The 17522-nt window shown below is 39.3% G+C and overlaps 1 long non-coding RNA gene across 1 annotated transcript; it reads left to right on the top strand.

Moving 5' to 3' along the window:
* Nucleotides 1–4756: 4756 nt before the first annotated feature.
* On the top strand, nucleotides 4757–15735 carry LOC121916445. Its single transcript, XR_006100877.1, has 3 exons — nucleotides 4757–4972; nucleotides 13895–13979; nucleotides 14574–15735. It is a non-coding gene; the product is annotated as an uncharacterized LOC121916445 (long non-coding RNA).
* The last annotated feature ends 1787 nt before the right edge of the window (nucleotides 15736–17522 follow it).

The following is a 17522-nucleotide window of genomic DNA, read 5'->3' as shown; positions in this document are numbered from 1 at the left end:
CCAATCACTGTGAGGTCCATTTTGAGGGTTGCAGAAGCATTGCTGCATGCTAAAATTGTTAGCCTTTCTTTACTACACTTATAGCCTGGGGCTGCTGCTTCAGCTCAGGCTGCAAGACTCTTACTGGGTAACAGTTTGTAATTGAGGCCGGACTCATCACAATTAAATATCTGATCATCCATTAGGCTTTCAGTTTCAACAAAGTCTAGACATTTTTTCTTGAATGCTTCCATTTCTTGAAAATCTGAAGGCAGTAACTGATGGATTCCATAACATTTCTTCCACCTGTCAAGCCAACCAACATCACTGTAAAACCTGGGTCCTCTTCATCAAATTCCTTTTGAAAATGCAATGCCTTTTGCTGTAAAATAGGCCCTAAAATAGGCACACCTTTGTCTCTGAACTGCAGAAACCAAACATACAAAGCTTCATTGACCTTTTCATAGCTGCACCTTTTCATGGTTTTCCTCTCTTTCACAGCATCATCAGTAACTCTGGAGGAACACCATTTTTCTATCTCCAATCGGTTCTTTCTCCAGTCTCCTACAGTTACCCTTCCAACACCATAGTCATCTGCTACCTTCTGTAACGTCTCTCCATTGTCCAGTCTCTTGATTGCCTCAAGTGTCTGCTCCATTGATACAAGGACCTTCTTCCTTTTCATTGCAGTGCTTGGGGGCGTGTTTGGAAGCCTGGCTGTGCCTGTCACCTTCCCCATTGCCATGCTTTGACCCTTGTTTTGGGGCCTGGAAGTACTCACCCTGCTCACTACCACCACCTCCGCCACGCTTGGTGCCTGTTTTGGGGTCTGGAGGTACTCGCCCTGCTCGCCTTGCCTGTTGCGGCCACCATGTTTAGGGGTGTGTCTGATCTGGGGGCAGGCAGCCGCAACATCGGATAATCCAGAATGTGGGATTACTGAAGGAGAATTGAGACTCTACTGTATAATAAAACATGTGTGCATCATTGGGGGGGGGGGAATATACACAGGAGGTGCCATTTCTTTGAAACCTTTTTTCTCATTTGCTACCTCTCTCTCCTGTTCATGAAGCTACCCAGAAGATGGTCTCTGATATTGAGTTGATGACACAAAGAAACTGACATGAAGTTAGTCATTCCTTTAGTTTATAGATGGGTAAGATTTAAAGGTAAGCACCAGCATATCCTCCAACTGTCTCAGTTTGGCAAGGACCAGTCCCAATTATTCTTCTGCCATTTCACTTTTCCAGCTTTTAAAATGTTTCAGTTTCTCTTCTCCTCCCACTTTTTCATTTGTCAGCTTAGTTCAATTGCTGCAGAGCTTAAAGTGCAAAAGTAGCTTGTGCTCAAGTAACCCAGGGGAGAGGAGAGGTGCAATTTTTTTCCTTCCCAGCAGCAAACCACTGCAGTCTCTCCTAGCAGTAGCCCTCCTTCATTAATTCCTTTTGCCACCTTCACCACATTTGGCCACATGTGTCTTCATTTTCTTCTTGTGAAATGTTGAAAGGTATGCACCAGCACTTGAAATTCTGCTCACAAATGTACAGGTAACCACTGCAGTGGTTTGAAAATAAATGAAATATGTTCCCTCCTAATTGTCCCAGTCAAAATAAACCTTAAGCTGTCTTCAGAGACCATCTGCACAATGACTCATGTTTGAGAGTTAGGACAAGGATACAATTCTCATCAAGCAAAGCATAACTTTTAAAGACGGCTTTTGTTGTCAAAATAATGTGCCTCAGCTCTAGTAGGATATGAGAATCAATACTTTTGTAATTTATTTTTACCTGTAAAACCCCCAATGCATCAGCCTAAAGGAACTTCAGTGTAATTCAAAAGCAGATCCAATGGGTTTTAAACCAATACATCTCTTCATTGACATTTTGATATGAATACTACCTGCAAGGAGATGTGTAAACCTCACTTTATTGATTTTCATATTTCCACCCCAATGTGGTTTTTCAAAAAGTATATAAGCAACAAAAAGTGGAATTTTACTGTTCTTTCAGCTTTAATAATTCTCAACCAGTCATGTTAGATTTAATGTTTATTCCACTGTGCTAGTCTCCTGGATTTCTGCCCCTTAAGGATAGTGTTCACAGAATTATACAGTCCAATCAAGGCTGGATTATCCATGGTGCAATTGGGGCAAATGCTCCAGGGCCATTAGTGCCTAGGAGCCCAATGTGGCTACTGATACCAAGCCTACACACCAATTATTGCAATTTTGTTAAAGAGAGAAATGCTTCTGGACAGAGGGGGCTCTCTTCCTCTGCCTAACATGAAAATTAGGAGTGTTTACAAACCAAACTGTTTCCTACTTGTGAAGTAAATGAAGAAACAGGTGGGACATAATGGGTGTTGCTCTAAGACTCTTACCTTAGCCATGCTATCTGGAGCAAAGGTGGAGGGATGCCCAATGAAAATGAGGTTGTTGTGTCTAGTCCTCCTTCCCTACCACATCATTTTTCCAGGGAATATATGATGCTTCCAAATAAATCAAGTAATCCCACCCATAGAGTATTCCAAGGTATTTTACTGAAACAGAACATCACTATAAGTTTATTTATTCTGGCTTCACACTAACCTTGAAAACCTCATCAATCTTGGCAAAATAAGAAAAGTCTAAAAGTAAGTCTCTATGAAAACTAGACCTAAGATCATGTGGCTATACAGACTCCAGTGGGAGGCTGAGCAAACTGGCAGGAAAGCAAGGTCTAGTGCAGGGACAGGCAGGTGTTTACACACCAGCCTATCCCCACACCATGGACCCGGTACCATTGTGCACCACCTGCCTTACTCCCCTTTTGCCACTACTGAGAAGCCCCCATCACCACATCATCATCATCATCATTATTATTATGATGCTTTATTTATATAGTGCTGTAGATTTGCACAGCTCTGTACATACAAACAAAATAGATAAGAGTAAACCTGCCCATGGCGTACAATCTAAAAAATAATAGCATAATACATATAAATAATACATAACAATACAGGAAAGCGTTCACTAAAACAGGCAACAAATTAAAAATATTCCATCTGATCTGGAAACGGGGCTGCCTGGTCATGTGGGTTCAACTAGGGGCCCTAGAACCATAGAATCATAGAGCTGGAAGAGACCACAAGGACCATCCAATCCAACCCCCTGCTATGCGGGAACTCAGAATCAAAACATTCCAGATGGCCATCCAGCCTCCGTTTAAAGACCTCCAGGGAAGGAGACTCCACTACACTCTGAGAGAGTGTGTTCCACTGTCAAACAACCCTTACTGTCAGGAAGTTCCTCCTAACACTGAGGTGGAATCTCTTTTCCTGTAGCTTGCATCCATTGTTCTGGGCCTTGTTCTCTGGAGCAGCAGACATCATACAGCGTGACAAGGGGGTTTCTCAGGAGTGGCAATGGAGGAGTAAGGTAAGGCATGCATGGGCCATCTGCTCTACCTGAGGTTTGCTGTGGAGTTTCCAAGAAGCTTTATTGCATTCTTCACTGCTGCTGTATCCTGATAAAATCTGTATTCCCAATGCAATGGAAAATAGAGGGAGTGGGGCATAAAAAGAAGCTTCAGTTTCAAAGGAGCTCTGGTGGTGCAGTGGTTAAATGCCTGTACTACAGCCACTCACTCAAAATCATAAGATTGCAAGTTAAATACCACCGAAAGGGCTCAAGCTTGACTCAGGCTTGCATCCTTCCAAAGTCACTAAAATGAGTACCCAGATTGTTGGGGGCAATTAGCTTACAGTTGTAGCCTGCTTAGACACTCTTAGTTTAGTATAAATGAAGCTGTCTCTCTCTCTCTCTCTCTCTCTCTCTCTCTCTCTCTCTGTGTGTGTGTGTGTGTGTGTGTGTGTGTGTGTGTGTGTGTGTGTGTAGCCAATGACTGAATAGGGCCTCTGGCCAATAAGGGCCTGGAGCATATGCTTCAATTGCAGCACTGATATTCCAGCCTTCTCTGGAGGGTTGCATGTGGGGAGCAAGAGAGCCATGTATGCCACTTTGTACCCATGGAAAAAGGATGGAATGTAAATGTCACTCTTTAAAAAAAAAAAAAGACCTCAAAGTTATTTGTAATAATTTGACAAAAGTTTTTGATGCCTTCTTTCTTAGAGCAGCAACAACAGATTTCCTCCATTAATTTGATTAAAACTCTTAGGCAGGGGGAATTTAAAAATAGATTTGTGTATGGAGAATTAGTTCTGCTCCTGAAAGCAAATTCTTTGTCTAAACAAGTCTAAAGACTTCCTTATCCTTAATGAGAAGTGTATAGAAGTCTTCTGGCAAATCATTTTGATACAGCTCTAGTTCACAGATGTCAAACTTGTGCTTAAAAAAACAACAGCCCAAAGTCTCTCTGCCAAGTCTGAAGTCTGCCTACCCCTGATTTATATAATTAAAAATCCATACTAGTTGCAAAAGAAAGCCATTATACAGAGGCTGTAAATGGTTAAGGACTAAATCCAACTGATAGTTGTAAATAGAAAAAATCCATTGAATCAATGGAATTTAAAAGTGATGATCTACATCATCCAATAATTGTTTCGGTAAGTATTTTTTAAATTGAGATTAGCAACTAGCATTAGGTTTAACAATCTGAGTGCATCTCCAGCTACTTGGTTCTTGTTTGGAGGATTTATTTAAGAAAAATGATAAAACTTCTATGCAGTACATAAGAATGTGTTTATTTATTTAATTAACTTGCTCAAGTGCATGAGATGGGGAGAATATTCATGAAATATAACAGGATTTTGCTCATTTGCAGCATTGCCATAATACATTTGTTGCATGCCTGTGGCTCCCTCCTTCTCTGGATATTGTCTTTTATGGTTTTTTGTGTTAAAGTTTTTCTTTGAATCCATAGGTTCCTGACTGTCTTTCAAGCAACAACAACAACAACAAAACAAAAAAAAAGGAAAGGAAAGGAAAGGAAAGGAAGGAAGGAAGGAAGGGTAAAAAAAGAAAAACAAAGCAATCCCCCAAAATCTTTAAATAATGGTAAGAGCTGAGAGGTGTTATGTGATGATTTCTTTTTCTTTTTCCAGCCTTTATGTCTCCAAGGAAAGAAGGGGGGAGGGAGCTGTTGACATCCATTTCTTCAGGGCTCAATTATGTTGGATACCTCTATCAACACACTGTCTTTCTTTGAGAATGCATTGCTTTCCATTCCTGGGAAGGATTTCAATTTTAAAATATTTAAGTCCAATAGGATTTAGAATCCTTTCATGAATCAAAGTCCAGCTGCTACAAAAACATGGTGGGGGTTTGCAACACCCAAACCAACCTTCCTTGATTTATTACAATGGGGAACTTGGGACCCCAAGAAACATGAACTGTTATTCAACAGAGCTGTTCAAAAGCTTTGCATGGGTAATACTGTAACAGAAATTTCAGGAAACTTAAATATCTAGGATTGGCAGAGCAATAGGATTGGCAAGAGGACCTAGTAATTGAAAATCCATAAGTTTATTTCCAGTTGTCGACAAAGGAAAACAATGAACTCAGTGGAATTCAAGTTCCAAAAAGCTGAGGCCCCGAACAAGACAAAATGGCTCTTTTTATATTATTCAAGACAAAGAAGCTTCTTCAATACACCTGATTGGCTAATTACAATTTAAACATACAGAATTCTTACAATCAGAACAGAAATACATGCATATATTAAAACTGCATCATCACTCCTTACCCCCTCCTGTAGGAATTCAGTGGCTTTCCTCCTAACCTTGCTTCTTAATGTCCTTATCTCAGTACATTATGTTATGTCTTTTTACTGGTGCCAGCTTCCATCTAGGTCAAGACGCACTCATTATTCCTTTGCTCTAGTTTTTCCCTAAACTCCAAGCCTTTATTTCAGAAACCATCTCTCTGGCTGACAAAGGTGACTCCATCTTTCTATAGTTTTTATTTCAACAAGGAATTCCCACCACAATACCTATCAACATTGACCTATGTGCCTAAGGTGACAGATAAACTTGCAGTGTTATTTAAATGTCAAATTCATCACTTCTAATACATGTTTCTTCAGGAATGAGAGAGCTTGAGGACTACTTCCCAGTGGTAAACTGTGCTTAGTCTGTTCTTTCCTATTTATCTTTTCTAAAAGTCCTGCCTGGGCAAAAGTGATCATCATTTTAGAGAGAATACAGAAGGAGAGGTAACTCAATTGATCAGACAGAAGGTTTTTTATGTAAGGAACTGAAAGCTAAGTTAAAATAAGGGAAGAAAAATGTAATTTTCTGACACTTTTAAGGCTAACCAATCTATTTTAGTATAAGGGTGTATCTAGAGTACACAATTATAGCAGTTTGGTACTGAAGGGTAATTTAGGTTTCCTAAGGCTTCAGCCCTTGCCAAGAAAACAAAAATATTAAATATCAACAATGTCAAAACCAAGTCTATTAAGGTCCAGCTTTAAAGCAGCAGAGTAGCAGAAATGTGATCTTGTCTAACTATGCTTCCCTAAGACCCAAGACTGACTCAAAAACAACATAAGTAGCTTGTAGTTCAAACAAAAGTTTACTAATGGTTTAAATTTATATATACATAGATTAAGAAATATTTTTCTCACCATCTTTCTGAAGAAAGTTGATGAAGAAGAAAGGTGGAGGGCTCAACAAGTAAAGAAAATCTTTAAAGTTGTTAGTTCTAAAAGGGGAGTGACCTCAATCATATGGTTAGAATCATAGAGTTGGAAGAGACCCCAAGGGCCATCCAGTCCAACCCTCTGCTGTGCAGGGACTCAAAATCAAAGCATCCCATCCAGCCTCTATTTAAAAACCTCCAAAGAAGAAGATTAACTCTGAGGAAGAGTATTCCACTGTCATTTTAATGAGAGAGAAAGAGAGAGAGGAGTTTCCATGCAGGAAATCCCTATCTATTTAAGGGGGGGGGGGGAGAGAATGCAAAAATCTTCAAACAAGTACTCCATATGTTGAGACATTACCTGAAGGTAATCTTTTATTACCTCTTTATATATTCTGTGCTGCATTTCCCCTCCTGCAGCATCTGCTCTGTTTCCCCCAGTTTGAGCACTATTTTTTCCTTTGGGAGGAAATCAAGGCAGACAAAGTATTGAGTAGTTTTCTGTCCTCTGTTAGCATTTCATCATCTTCTCCATGCAGTTTCCCTACCATTCCCCTTGTGGTTGTTGTTCTTTGATTTTGTGAACTGGGGTGTCTTATAATTTTTATCATCATCATAACAATTTAGCTGCTTTTTAAATTACTGAAGATTAATTGTTCTAATATAATTTTAATTGTTTTTAACCTGTCATGTATTGTTTAAATTGTACTCTATTTTAAGCCATGTTGTAAGCTACCAGGGTTCCCATATTTGGAAAAAGGTGGGATATAAATTAAATATATAAATAACATGTTGGATAATGAAATTACTTTATTAAAATATTGGGTCCCTTCTTTAAAAGGGTCTTCTAGTGCATGGAGGAAAACTCTTCATAAGCAGGAAAATACAGTTTGGTAATTACTGGTTGACATTCTGCCATCACAGTTCATGGAAGGTGGGGGGGGGGGGGGGGGAATTAGAATTCTGATGTTTTAAACCAGCATTTTCCTTACAGTTCTGCTAGATTTTTAATGACATAACCACTTTTTTGATCAAGCCCATGATCAAGCTGTTCCGTTTTGACTGCCAAATCAGCTTGGCTGTGCTATGATGGTATATTTGAAGAAAGTCCAGAAGAATTATGCCTAGTCCACCTCATTCTGTTTGGATCCTTAAAGAAGGTTAAAAATGTGTTTCTGGTGTATATTGCTCAGCAGGACTTAGGTCCAAACTACACTGCAGAAATAATCCAGTCGGAGACAACTTTAACTGCCCTGGCTCAGTCCTAGGGAAACCTGGGAGTTATAGTTTATTGTGGCACCAGAGCTCTCTGACAGAGAAGGCTAAATGTCTCAAACACTACAGTTTCCAGGATTTCCTAGCACTGAGTCAGGAAAGTTAAAGCGGTCTCAAACTGGATTATTCCTGCAGGGTGTTTTGGACCTTAGTTTTGTATTGACATTATGTAATTTCACTGTTAATGTATGGTATTACTTTCAGTTGTGTTGCAGCACTTGATCATAATCAGAAAGGAATAGAAAGGAAATGAGCTGTTGCTGATACCTTTCAAGAATTTAAAGCTGTGTGATGGTTTTAATCTAGACTTATTCAGTATCACTCAGGTGGACATTTGATTCCCAATTGCTCTAACAAAGTTCTGTGCACGTTTTTATTTCATGGTGTTGTGTAGAAGTAAGGGTATGCAGAAAATATTTTACACAGAGTGAACTGGATTCAGAGACAGGAGGAGTGAAGATAGGAGGAAGGAACATTAACAATCTATGCAGATGATACATTGTTACTAGCAGAAACCAACTAAGGCTTGGAACAATTACTGAAGAAGGTCAAGGAGGAAAGCGCCAAGGTTGGATTAATGCTGAAAACAACAACAACCTCCACCACCAACAACAAAGTGATACAAGAATTCATCCTAGTCAATAAAAAAATTGAAATTGTCAAAGAATTCCCATACCTTGACTCATATCAATCAGAACACAGACTGCAGTCAAAAAATGAGAAGACTAGGAACAGGAAGGACTGGGCTGCTAAGAATGAACTGAACAAGACCACAAAATGTAAAGACATAACTCTGAACACGAGTGAGGATCATCCAAGCCATTGTATTCCCCCTCACCATGTATGGATGTGAGAGCTGGACAGTAAAAAAAAAAAAAGCCAATAGGAAGAAAATCACCTCATTCAGCTGGTTCACACTGGTTTGCCAGAACTGAAGGTTAAAGCTGTTAAAAGACAGGGAAGCTGAGGCAATTAAAAGGGGAGCCAGGAGTAGCTAATGGGAGGAAGAGACAGAGAGTGCAGCAAACAAGGACGGAGAGGTGAGAAAGTCAGAGAGAGGGATGGGCCTCCAGAGCTCTGGGAGGGAGCCAGGGATGGGAAATGGTTGTCAATTATTTTGAATAACAACATTGATCCTTCAGTTGTAGGGCTTTGCTGGCTTGAAATCCCTTAAAATACTGCATACACTGTGTGTTTCAGAAAATATGGTGATCTTGCTACTATACTCATCATGCTATATTTTTCCTGGATTGGCATTTTAGTTTCTAGTTTCTAGCACAAAATGATAGTAGATACCTTTTCTCCTTTGCTGCATTAAATGCCGTATCCTGTAACTGGTAATTTGTTCACATTCTGGAATATAATAACATGTCTCTTCCTGTTAAACATATACTTTTGAAACATTGGCATTTGGTAAGATATATTCCAGGATGTGAACGATTACCAGTTACAGGATGCTGTGGAACTTCCAGGATAAAATAGTACATTCAGAAATAATTCACAGCAGAATTCTTGTGGTGATGTTGATAATGATATCAGTTTCCATATAACTTTCATTTAGATATATAATAATATCTCAAGAGAGTGTATAACTCAAAATGGTTTTTCCATTGCTTTTGCCAATGCAAATATTTACGACACAACCATTAAATAATTAATTAAAACTTTTACAGTTAGAAAAATTTTAAATACCAAGGGAGAGCATTCAAAATAAATAAATAATGGGCACCACCATGGAGAACACGCATTTCCACTTTGCTGCCCAATTGGTAGAACATAATCTAAATTGCAATCATTCTCCTGGCGATATAATGCCAGTTTTCTAGCAATCAAACAAGTACATGTTTTGGGCCGAAGTGTTTGTGTGTTTCTTGGCTGGGCAAAGGTAAAGTAAAGGTATTCCCCTTTGACAAGGTTGTCAAGTTGTTTCCAGCAGCAAGGGCAGTGCTCATCTCTGTTACTAAGCTGAAGAGCCAGCATTGGCAAAGACAATTCTGTGATCATGTGGCTGGCATGACTGCACAGAAGGTTGTTAGGTTCCCACCAAAGTGGTATCTATTTATCTACTTGCACTTTTACATGCATCTCCACTGATGGCATACTATGGAGAATAGCAATAGCAATAGCAAGTACATTTATATACCGCTTATCAGTGCACTTAAGCACTCCCTCTGAGTAGTTTACATGTGCAAGCTAATTGTCCCCAACAATCTGGGGACTCATTTGAGAAACCTATGGAACAATGCAAGACTGAGTGGTCCCTAGAGCCCTGCCTGGGATCGAACTCACAACCTTGTGACGGTGAATGGCTGCAATACCAGTATTTAACCATTGTGCCACCAGGGCACAGAATGCTGTGCGGAACCAGTTGTCTACATCCATCCAGCTAAGCAGAATGCTTGTTTTAACATAAATGCTATGGTTATTCATAGCTACACAGCTCTGCAGGGGTTCAGTGAATACAGTATTTCCATACACACATGCACCAACATTTCCCACCTATACATTCTTTGTTCATCCTAAGGTTAGCTCTGAGTAAAGTTGTTTTTCTGCCTTTGATCCCACTGGGCAAAGGGATTGTGTTTCTTTGCTCATCTTTTTTATTTCTGACCCTTTTACCTTTTCTTCCACTTTGGTCCCTCACTCTGCTTTGCAAGAGTTTCAGAACCCCTCCCATGTTTGAAGTCAGCTGGTTGGGGAGCACAGGAATCAAAATCCATGAAAGAAAAGGAGAAGACAGAGGAATGGGTGAGTAGGAACAGCTGGAACAGAAGCAGGGAGAAAGAGCTGCTTCACACAGCCCATGGTGGGGGTGAAGGAGAAGTTGTTATTTATTTATTTCCTGCTTTCCCCCTAAATTGGGACACATAGCAGGTTTACAAATTAAAATAGTACAATTAAAAACTTACAAAAATGCACACTGAAACAGAATTAAATCAGTACAGTATTAAAACATCACTCATTAAAAGAATAAAATGTGATCAAAAGATAAAAACACTTAACTGTACACATTAAAACAATTGAAATACTAAAACAATAAAAACTAAAACTATGTACATACTCTTACATGTCAAAACCCAGCACCACATAGCACTGAGAACCTAACCTCCACTATGACCTGGGATAGATGGGCCAAAGGTGGCGTGCCGCCACCGATACTACTGTTCCAGAGCACATGGCAAGCATACTCTCCATAACCCTAGCATGTCATGGCGGTGGCCTAATGGTGGCCTCCCATCTACATGGGGGCTGCTATCTTGATCTAAGCTACATGCAGTGTATAGATTGGCAAACTCATGATGTGCACATGCCATCCTAAAAAGAACCCGGGATGGAGGGATGCTGGGCAGTTTGGCTGCTGCAGTGTCCCTCTGCAGGGAAACAGGCCACTGCTGGGCTGCCCTTTGGGGGCAGTTTGTACCGGGCCTATAAAAGGTTCTAAAGTTTTTGAAACCAGAGTCTCTGCTAGAAGTTATAACACTGCTTGATTAAAACACAGGGAACTTGGTAGCACATGGAAACCACAGTCATTGGAAGAGCATTATTTGCTAAAAAACCTATTAAATTGATAGAATAGTGATGTCCTTCTGTAGGGCTGATGGCACATCCATATTGTGAAATGATCTTGAAATTTTGAACAGTAAATCAAATTTACAGAGGGATGCAGTGGCCCAAGTGATTAAGATAATGACTCTGTTGATTTCAAGATTGGCAGATTGGCAGTTCGAGACCTGAGTGCTGCATGATGGGATGAGCTCCTGTCACTAGTCCCAGCTTCTGCCAACCTAGCAGTTCAAAAGCATGCAAATACAAGTAGATAAATAGGTACCACTTTTCAGTGGGAAAGTAACAGCGTTTGGTATAGTCATGCTGGCCACATGATCACCAGAGCAGTCCTCGGACAATGCTGGCTTTTCAGCTTAGAAATGGAGATGAGCATTGCCCCCTACAGTCTGATATAGCTAGACATTCATGTCAAGGGACTACCTTTATCTTTAAATCAGACTTCCAGTAAATCAAACACATCCATAATCATCAACTAGGTAAATATGACTAATTAAAAGAAACCTCACTATCACTTTTCCTTCTGTCCCCCCCCCCCCAAAAAAAGCAAACATAAAAAATAATACTGAAGTTTTGTTTACACACTTTTAAATATTATTGTAAAAAAATCTATTTACCACTAGAGGGAGATCCTGCACTTTGCTAAACACTAGAAGAAACAGAGTACAAGTGATGTTGTTTCAGATTTAATAACATGTTTGCAGTTATTATCAATGAAATTTATCTTACGTCTTCACCCATGGCTTTTAGCCAAGGGCCTGCAGGAAGCAGAGGGGGGGGAGTGCCGGGGAAATCATCTCCATTTGCTATAACTTACACATATAAAGAATATAGAATGTTGTACTGAACCATTTCTAGGCGGCATAAGGAAATTGAAACCAATGTATTGTTATTTACCATCAAATCAACTTCTTCTCATGACAACCCTATGGATGAGAGACTTCCAAGAGGTCATCAACTGCCCACCTCAGGTCTGATAAACTCAGGACAGTAGCTTCCTTAACTGAGTCTATGCACTTCTAATACAGCCTTCTTTCCTACTGCCTTCTACCTTAGCACTCATCATTGCCTTTTCTAATGAGTCATGTCTTCCCATGATATGCCCAAAGTACAGTTCCAAGATCCCCTGTGGATAACAAAATCTGTGGATGCTCAAGTCCCATTAAATATAATGACATAGCAAAATGGTGTCCCTTATAAAAATGGAAAAACAAGGTTTGATATTTGAAATGTATACTTTTTTAACATTTGCAAACTGTGGATGCTTGAATCCGTGTATAAAAGTGCATGTACAAGAAGGGCCAACTGTATAGTCATCTTGGCTTCTAGGGAGAATTCAGGCTTGGTTTTCTCTAGAACCCATTTATTTGTCTTTTTTGGCAGTCCATGGTATCTGTAGAAATCTCCTCTAGTGCCACATTTCAAATGTGTTGATTTTCTTCACTGTCCAGATTTCACAACTGTACATATAAATTAGAATTATTATGACATGGATGGTTCTGACTTTGACGTCTACTGACATATCTGTATACTTGAGGATCTTATAGGTCCCTCTAGTCCAAAATAGAAATAAACCAGTTTGAGACCACTTTAATTGCCCTGGCTCAGTGCTAGGGAATCCTGGGAAGTTTAGTTTATTATGGCACCAGAGCTCTCTGACAGAAAAGGTTCAATGTCTCAGAAAACTACAGTTCCCAGGATTCCCTAACTTTCAGCCAGGTCAGTTAAAGTGGTCTCAAACTGGATTATTTCTGCAGTGTGTTTTGAACCGCTGTTACCATATTGCTAGTTTACTGAGATAGTATCCTCAAATTAATATATAATAGGGGGATTTTAATAGCTCAGATTGATAGCTGCAATAGGACTCTGGATAATTTCAAAGAGCTGGGATCTTGCCTTTGCATATTGGTTTTGAAAAACTAGAACTCCAGAAGTTTTATTAGTAGTACAGTAACTTGATAAACTGAACCAGATTTTTATTTTTATTTTGTCTTTAGCTCAAATGCTTACCAAACTGAAGTTTATCCAGTTTGAAAGTATTGTAGTGATTAATTAAAATCTATAGCTTTAAAAAAATCTGTTCTTCAGGAATCTTGCTGAAAATATGTTGGGGGGAGGGATCCTTGTACAGAATGGCTGCACTAGAAACCTTAATTCTAAACATTGGTACAGGTATTTCTTACTGCAAGGTAACCTAACCTCTTGAACACAGCTCATTATGCTAATAGGTTCAGCAGAAATGAATGAAGGGGGCTTGATTAAAACAAGCCAGGAGGTGCTCGCTATTCTTACAAGGGAACAGCAAGAATTTATCTGATCTTCCAAAGACTGAACATTATTATGCAGCATGAACGTTTGAACATTTTTCTTCAACTGCACTTCGATAAACATAACCTTTAAGGACTAATACTGTTATACAGCTAATGTATAAATCTCTGTATGTAAACAGGTCTCTAATCAAGAACACCCCCTTTAAAAGGTCTTTTTATACCTTCTCAGACACCTCTACCTAGCTGGACATTTTTTACCAGCATCGTTGCTGAGAGGATTGTCATGGAGGGCTGGAAGACACATTATTTGAAGGGTAGGAAATTATTCTTCTTATTTCTGTGTTATTTCTTTCTCTGGCACCAAGTTTTCTGTTAAAGTAGTGCTTTCAGGTGCTTTCAAAATATTTTTGTTTACTTTTGGGTATAAACGTCTATGTTTTATGTGTATAAATGTTTGATTTTTAAAAATTGTGGGGTTTTTTTTTGGCAAGGCTTTCTGCACCTGCTTGTTTGAATGCATAATTTTGAATAAAAAATTGTTGAAGCATGTGGAACTGCTCTTCTTTTTTATGGTGTAGGAACTTATCCCTATTCTTTCCATGCTATTTCTGCCTCCAGGTTTTGGGAGGAGAGGTAATGCCTGCTTATACCTGTCACACAGTACAAAGCGGTGGCACTCAAACTTTTTACCCTTGGGACCCCCACACTTGACATAGTATATGAATAAAAATATTTTGTTTATTTAGTGCCCTATCTTTCTTAACTGTCCAGCTTTCACATCCTTATATGGTAATAGGGAATATAATGGCTTGTATGATTCCAACTTTTGTGCTAAGCTGTATATAATTCAAATTAGAACAGTTTTATTTAAGTAAATTCAATAATTTCAATTCCTGTGTAAATTTTAGATATACAAAAGTTGAAGAGGAAGAGGACGAGGGATCAGTCTCCCAGTTTCATGCCCCACCATCAGCAACTCTCGCATCCCCCCTGGGGGTCCCATCCCAACATTTGAGAACCACTGGTATAAAGGAAATGCTATGAGAGCCAGCATGGTTTAGTGGTTTGCATGTTGGACTATGACACCGGAGGCCAGAGAAGACAATGCCAAACCTCCTCTGAACAAATATTGCCAAGGAAACGCTGTGATAGGGTCACTGTAAGTTGGGAACTTCTTGAAGGTACAAAACAATTACTTACCACACAGCATCCAGCAGGTGGCACAAGACACCATCTTCATCTCCAATAAGCAGTAGGGGACCTGACTTGCAATAACCATCATTCAGTCCAGACAGCACCTTTACACCCTTCTTTTATGTAGAGGGGTCTCTAGTTCTTCTTTCACACTGTCTGTGTATCTTTCTTTCTCCTGCTTTCTTTTGAGGGAGGGATTATTTTCAGGAAATTAGTCTTTTACTACAGCTTACTCTCTGTTGCACAAACTATGTACCTAGTGAGCATTAATGTGATTGATGTCATTATTTTTCTTTCAGAAATCTAGCATGATACACCCGTTCACCCTCCTTTCAGGGCCACCCCACTCCCAATATTTTCATTACAGGTGATTACAGGTAAGCCACTACCTGATTACCTTCTGTGGACTGGAAATAATACATGTACTTAACAATTTCACTGAGTTGCTCTGAGATCAGTGGTTCTCAACCTTCCTAATGCCACAACCCTTTAATACAGTTCCTCATGCTGTGTTGACCCCCAACCATAAAATTATTTTCATTGCTACTTCATAAATGTAATTTTGCTACTGTTTTCCAATGGTCTTAAGTGACCCCTGTGAAAGGGTTGTTCGACCTCCAAAGTGGTTGTGAGTCGTGACCCACCGGTTAAGAAGTTTATTCACTAGAAACAAGCTGATGATTATGAATGTTGTAAAACATTGCTGATTGATAGTAACATTGCTGTAGTATTTTAGCCTTTACTTAATGGTTCAGTTCTTTAGCCTCCTGGTTGCATTGCACAGCCATGTTCCACAGGTATCAATTCAAAGATCTGTAGTATGAATATATTTCAAGGACTGGACACAATGTTGCCTCTACGTTCTTAATAAATGCACAAAATACCACTGTGAATCAGGCATTATTCCAATGTGTAACTGAACCTATTTTGTACTGTAGAAACATAAAATGTGTAGTAGTAAAGAGGTCTTTGCACAGTTGGTAATAGTGACTTTAATCAGGAACAAGGTGATTTGTTAAATAAATAGAAGATAAAGAAATGGAAAATTAAAAAGACTGTTACCTTTCAGTTTCATAACCTTATATTAATAGCAAATTATTCTCTCAGCTTAAGAGGGAAGGCAATGGAAAACTTCCTCTGAATAAATCTTACCAATAAAACTCCATGAAATGTTTGCCATAAATCAGAATTGACTTGAAGGGATGTAACAGAAACAACAAAAACATTTAGACCAACTCCCTGACTACATCATCTGTGACCAAGGAGGATATATGCATAAAGATGCATCTACTTTTTGGATCCAAATGTGTTACTTCAGGAATTGTCAATTGCATCCTGCATTTCTTTTGCATCATGGTTACAAGATCCACTAGCAACTATAAAGTGCTATTCATCACAAGATTTTGTGTGCCTTCAAGTTGTTTCTGATCTATGGCGACAGGGTTTTCTGAGGAAGATTTGTTCAGGGGAAGTGGGTTGTCTTTGCCTTCGTCTGAGAGAATGTGATTTCCCCAAGGTCACCCACTGGGTTTCCTTGGCTAAGTGGTGATTCGAACCTTGGTCTTTAAAGTCCAAGTGCAGTACTCAAAATACTATGCCATGCTAGTTCTCAATGATGTTCACCATTACATAAACTGGGTTAATACTGGTTCAGACCACAATGGTATCAAACCCCATTGTAAACAAAGAATCCCACCGTGGTTTCTCACAGCGGACCATACGTATGGTTTGGTAGGTGCAATTGATTGGGACTAGAAAGAAGTCTTGCTGGACAAAAGGGGTGTTAAACCTTTTCACTATCTTTGTTTTGGATGTTGGCATGTGGTAGGATAGCATTGTGGTTGAAGGATACTGCTGCTCTGAAATCCAGGGGACGCAACATAAAGACAACAAACAGCTGAAAGGTTAACCCTAGCCCACATATACAGCTAACCCTCCATATCCACAGATTCAAGCATCTACACCTTGAAAATATTCAAGAATATATATTTAAATTCCAAAAAGCAAACTCTGAATTTGCTATTTTATGTAAGGGACACCATTTTTCTATGTCATTATATTTAATTGGACTTGAGCATCTAGGGATTTGGGTATTCATGTTGGGGGGGGGATTAGATATCAAGGACCCACTGTACACCGATTTTTCTCCAAATTCTTTTGAGTACTTTTTCCTAAAGAACCAATGTGGTTCTCTTACACCCATTTGTCACACTAAATAGTTCACTTGTTGCTAGTTGTTGTTTTAAAATTGTTAGCATATACCCTTTATAGTTGTCACACTATATGAGAAAGAAAGAGTAACTTGTTCCTTTTCATACACACACACAAATAAAAAAAAACACTTCCACAACAGGTATTAATTTGGGAGCGAAGAAAGTCACCTTCTGGAGTGAAGAGCCAACCACAGAAGCATGAATTTTTGTTCGGAAAAGGGATCAGTTAAACCCCCCCCCACACACACTTTTGTTGTTAATAAAAATGAAGATGTAGCACTTCCAACTTCAGTGTCTTGTTTGCTCTTTTGGTTCAGATGATCACTATGCAGCGTTTTCAAGACTAGTTCTAGTCATACTTCCGTATCTTGAATTTCTGCCCTAGGCTCCAAGGCATGTTTATGCCACCAACTATCTTTATGCCAAATCTTTGTGCAGCTTTTGGAATTT

The sequence above is a fragment of the Sceloporus undulatus genome, chromosome 1, assembly GCF_019175285.1.
Source record: "Sceloporus undulatus isolate JIND9_A2432 ecotype Alabama chromosome 1, SceUnd_v1.1, whole genome shotgun sequence".
NCBI lineage: Eukaryota > Metazoa > Chordata > Lepidosauria > Squamata > Phrynosomatidae > Sceloporus > Sceloporus undulatus.
The sequence above is the reverse complement of the archived record's forward strand: the minus strand, read 5'-3'. Positions and strand labels throughout refer to the sequence as shown.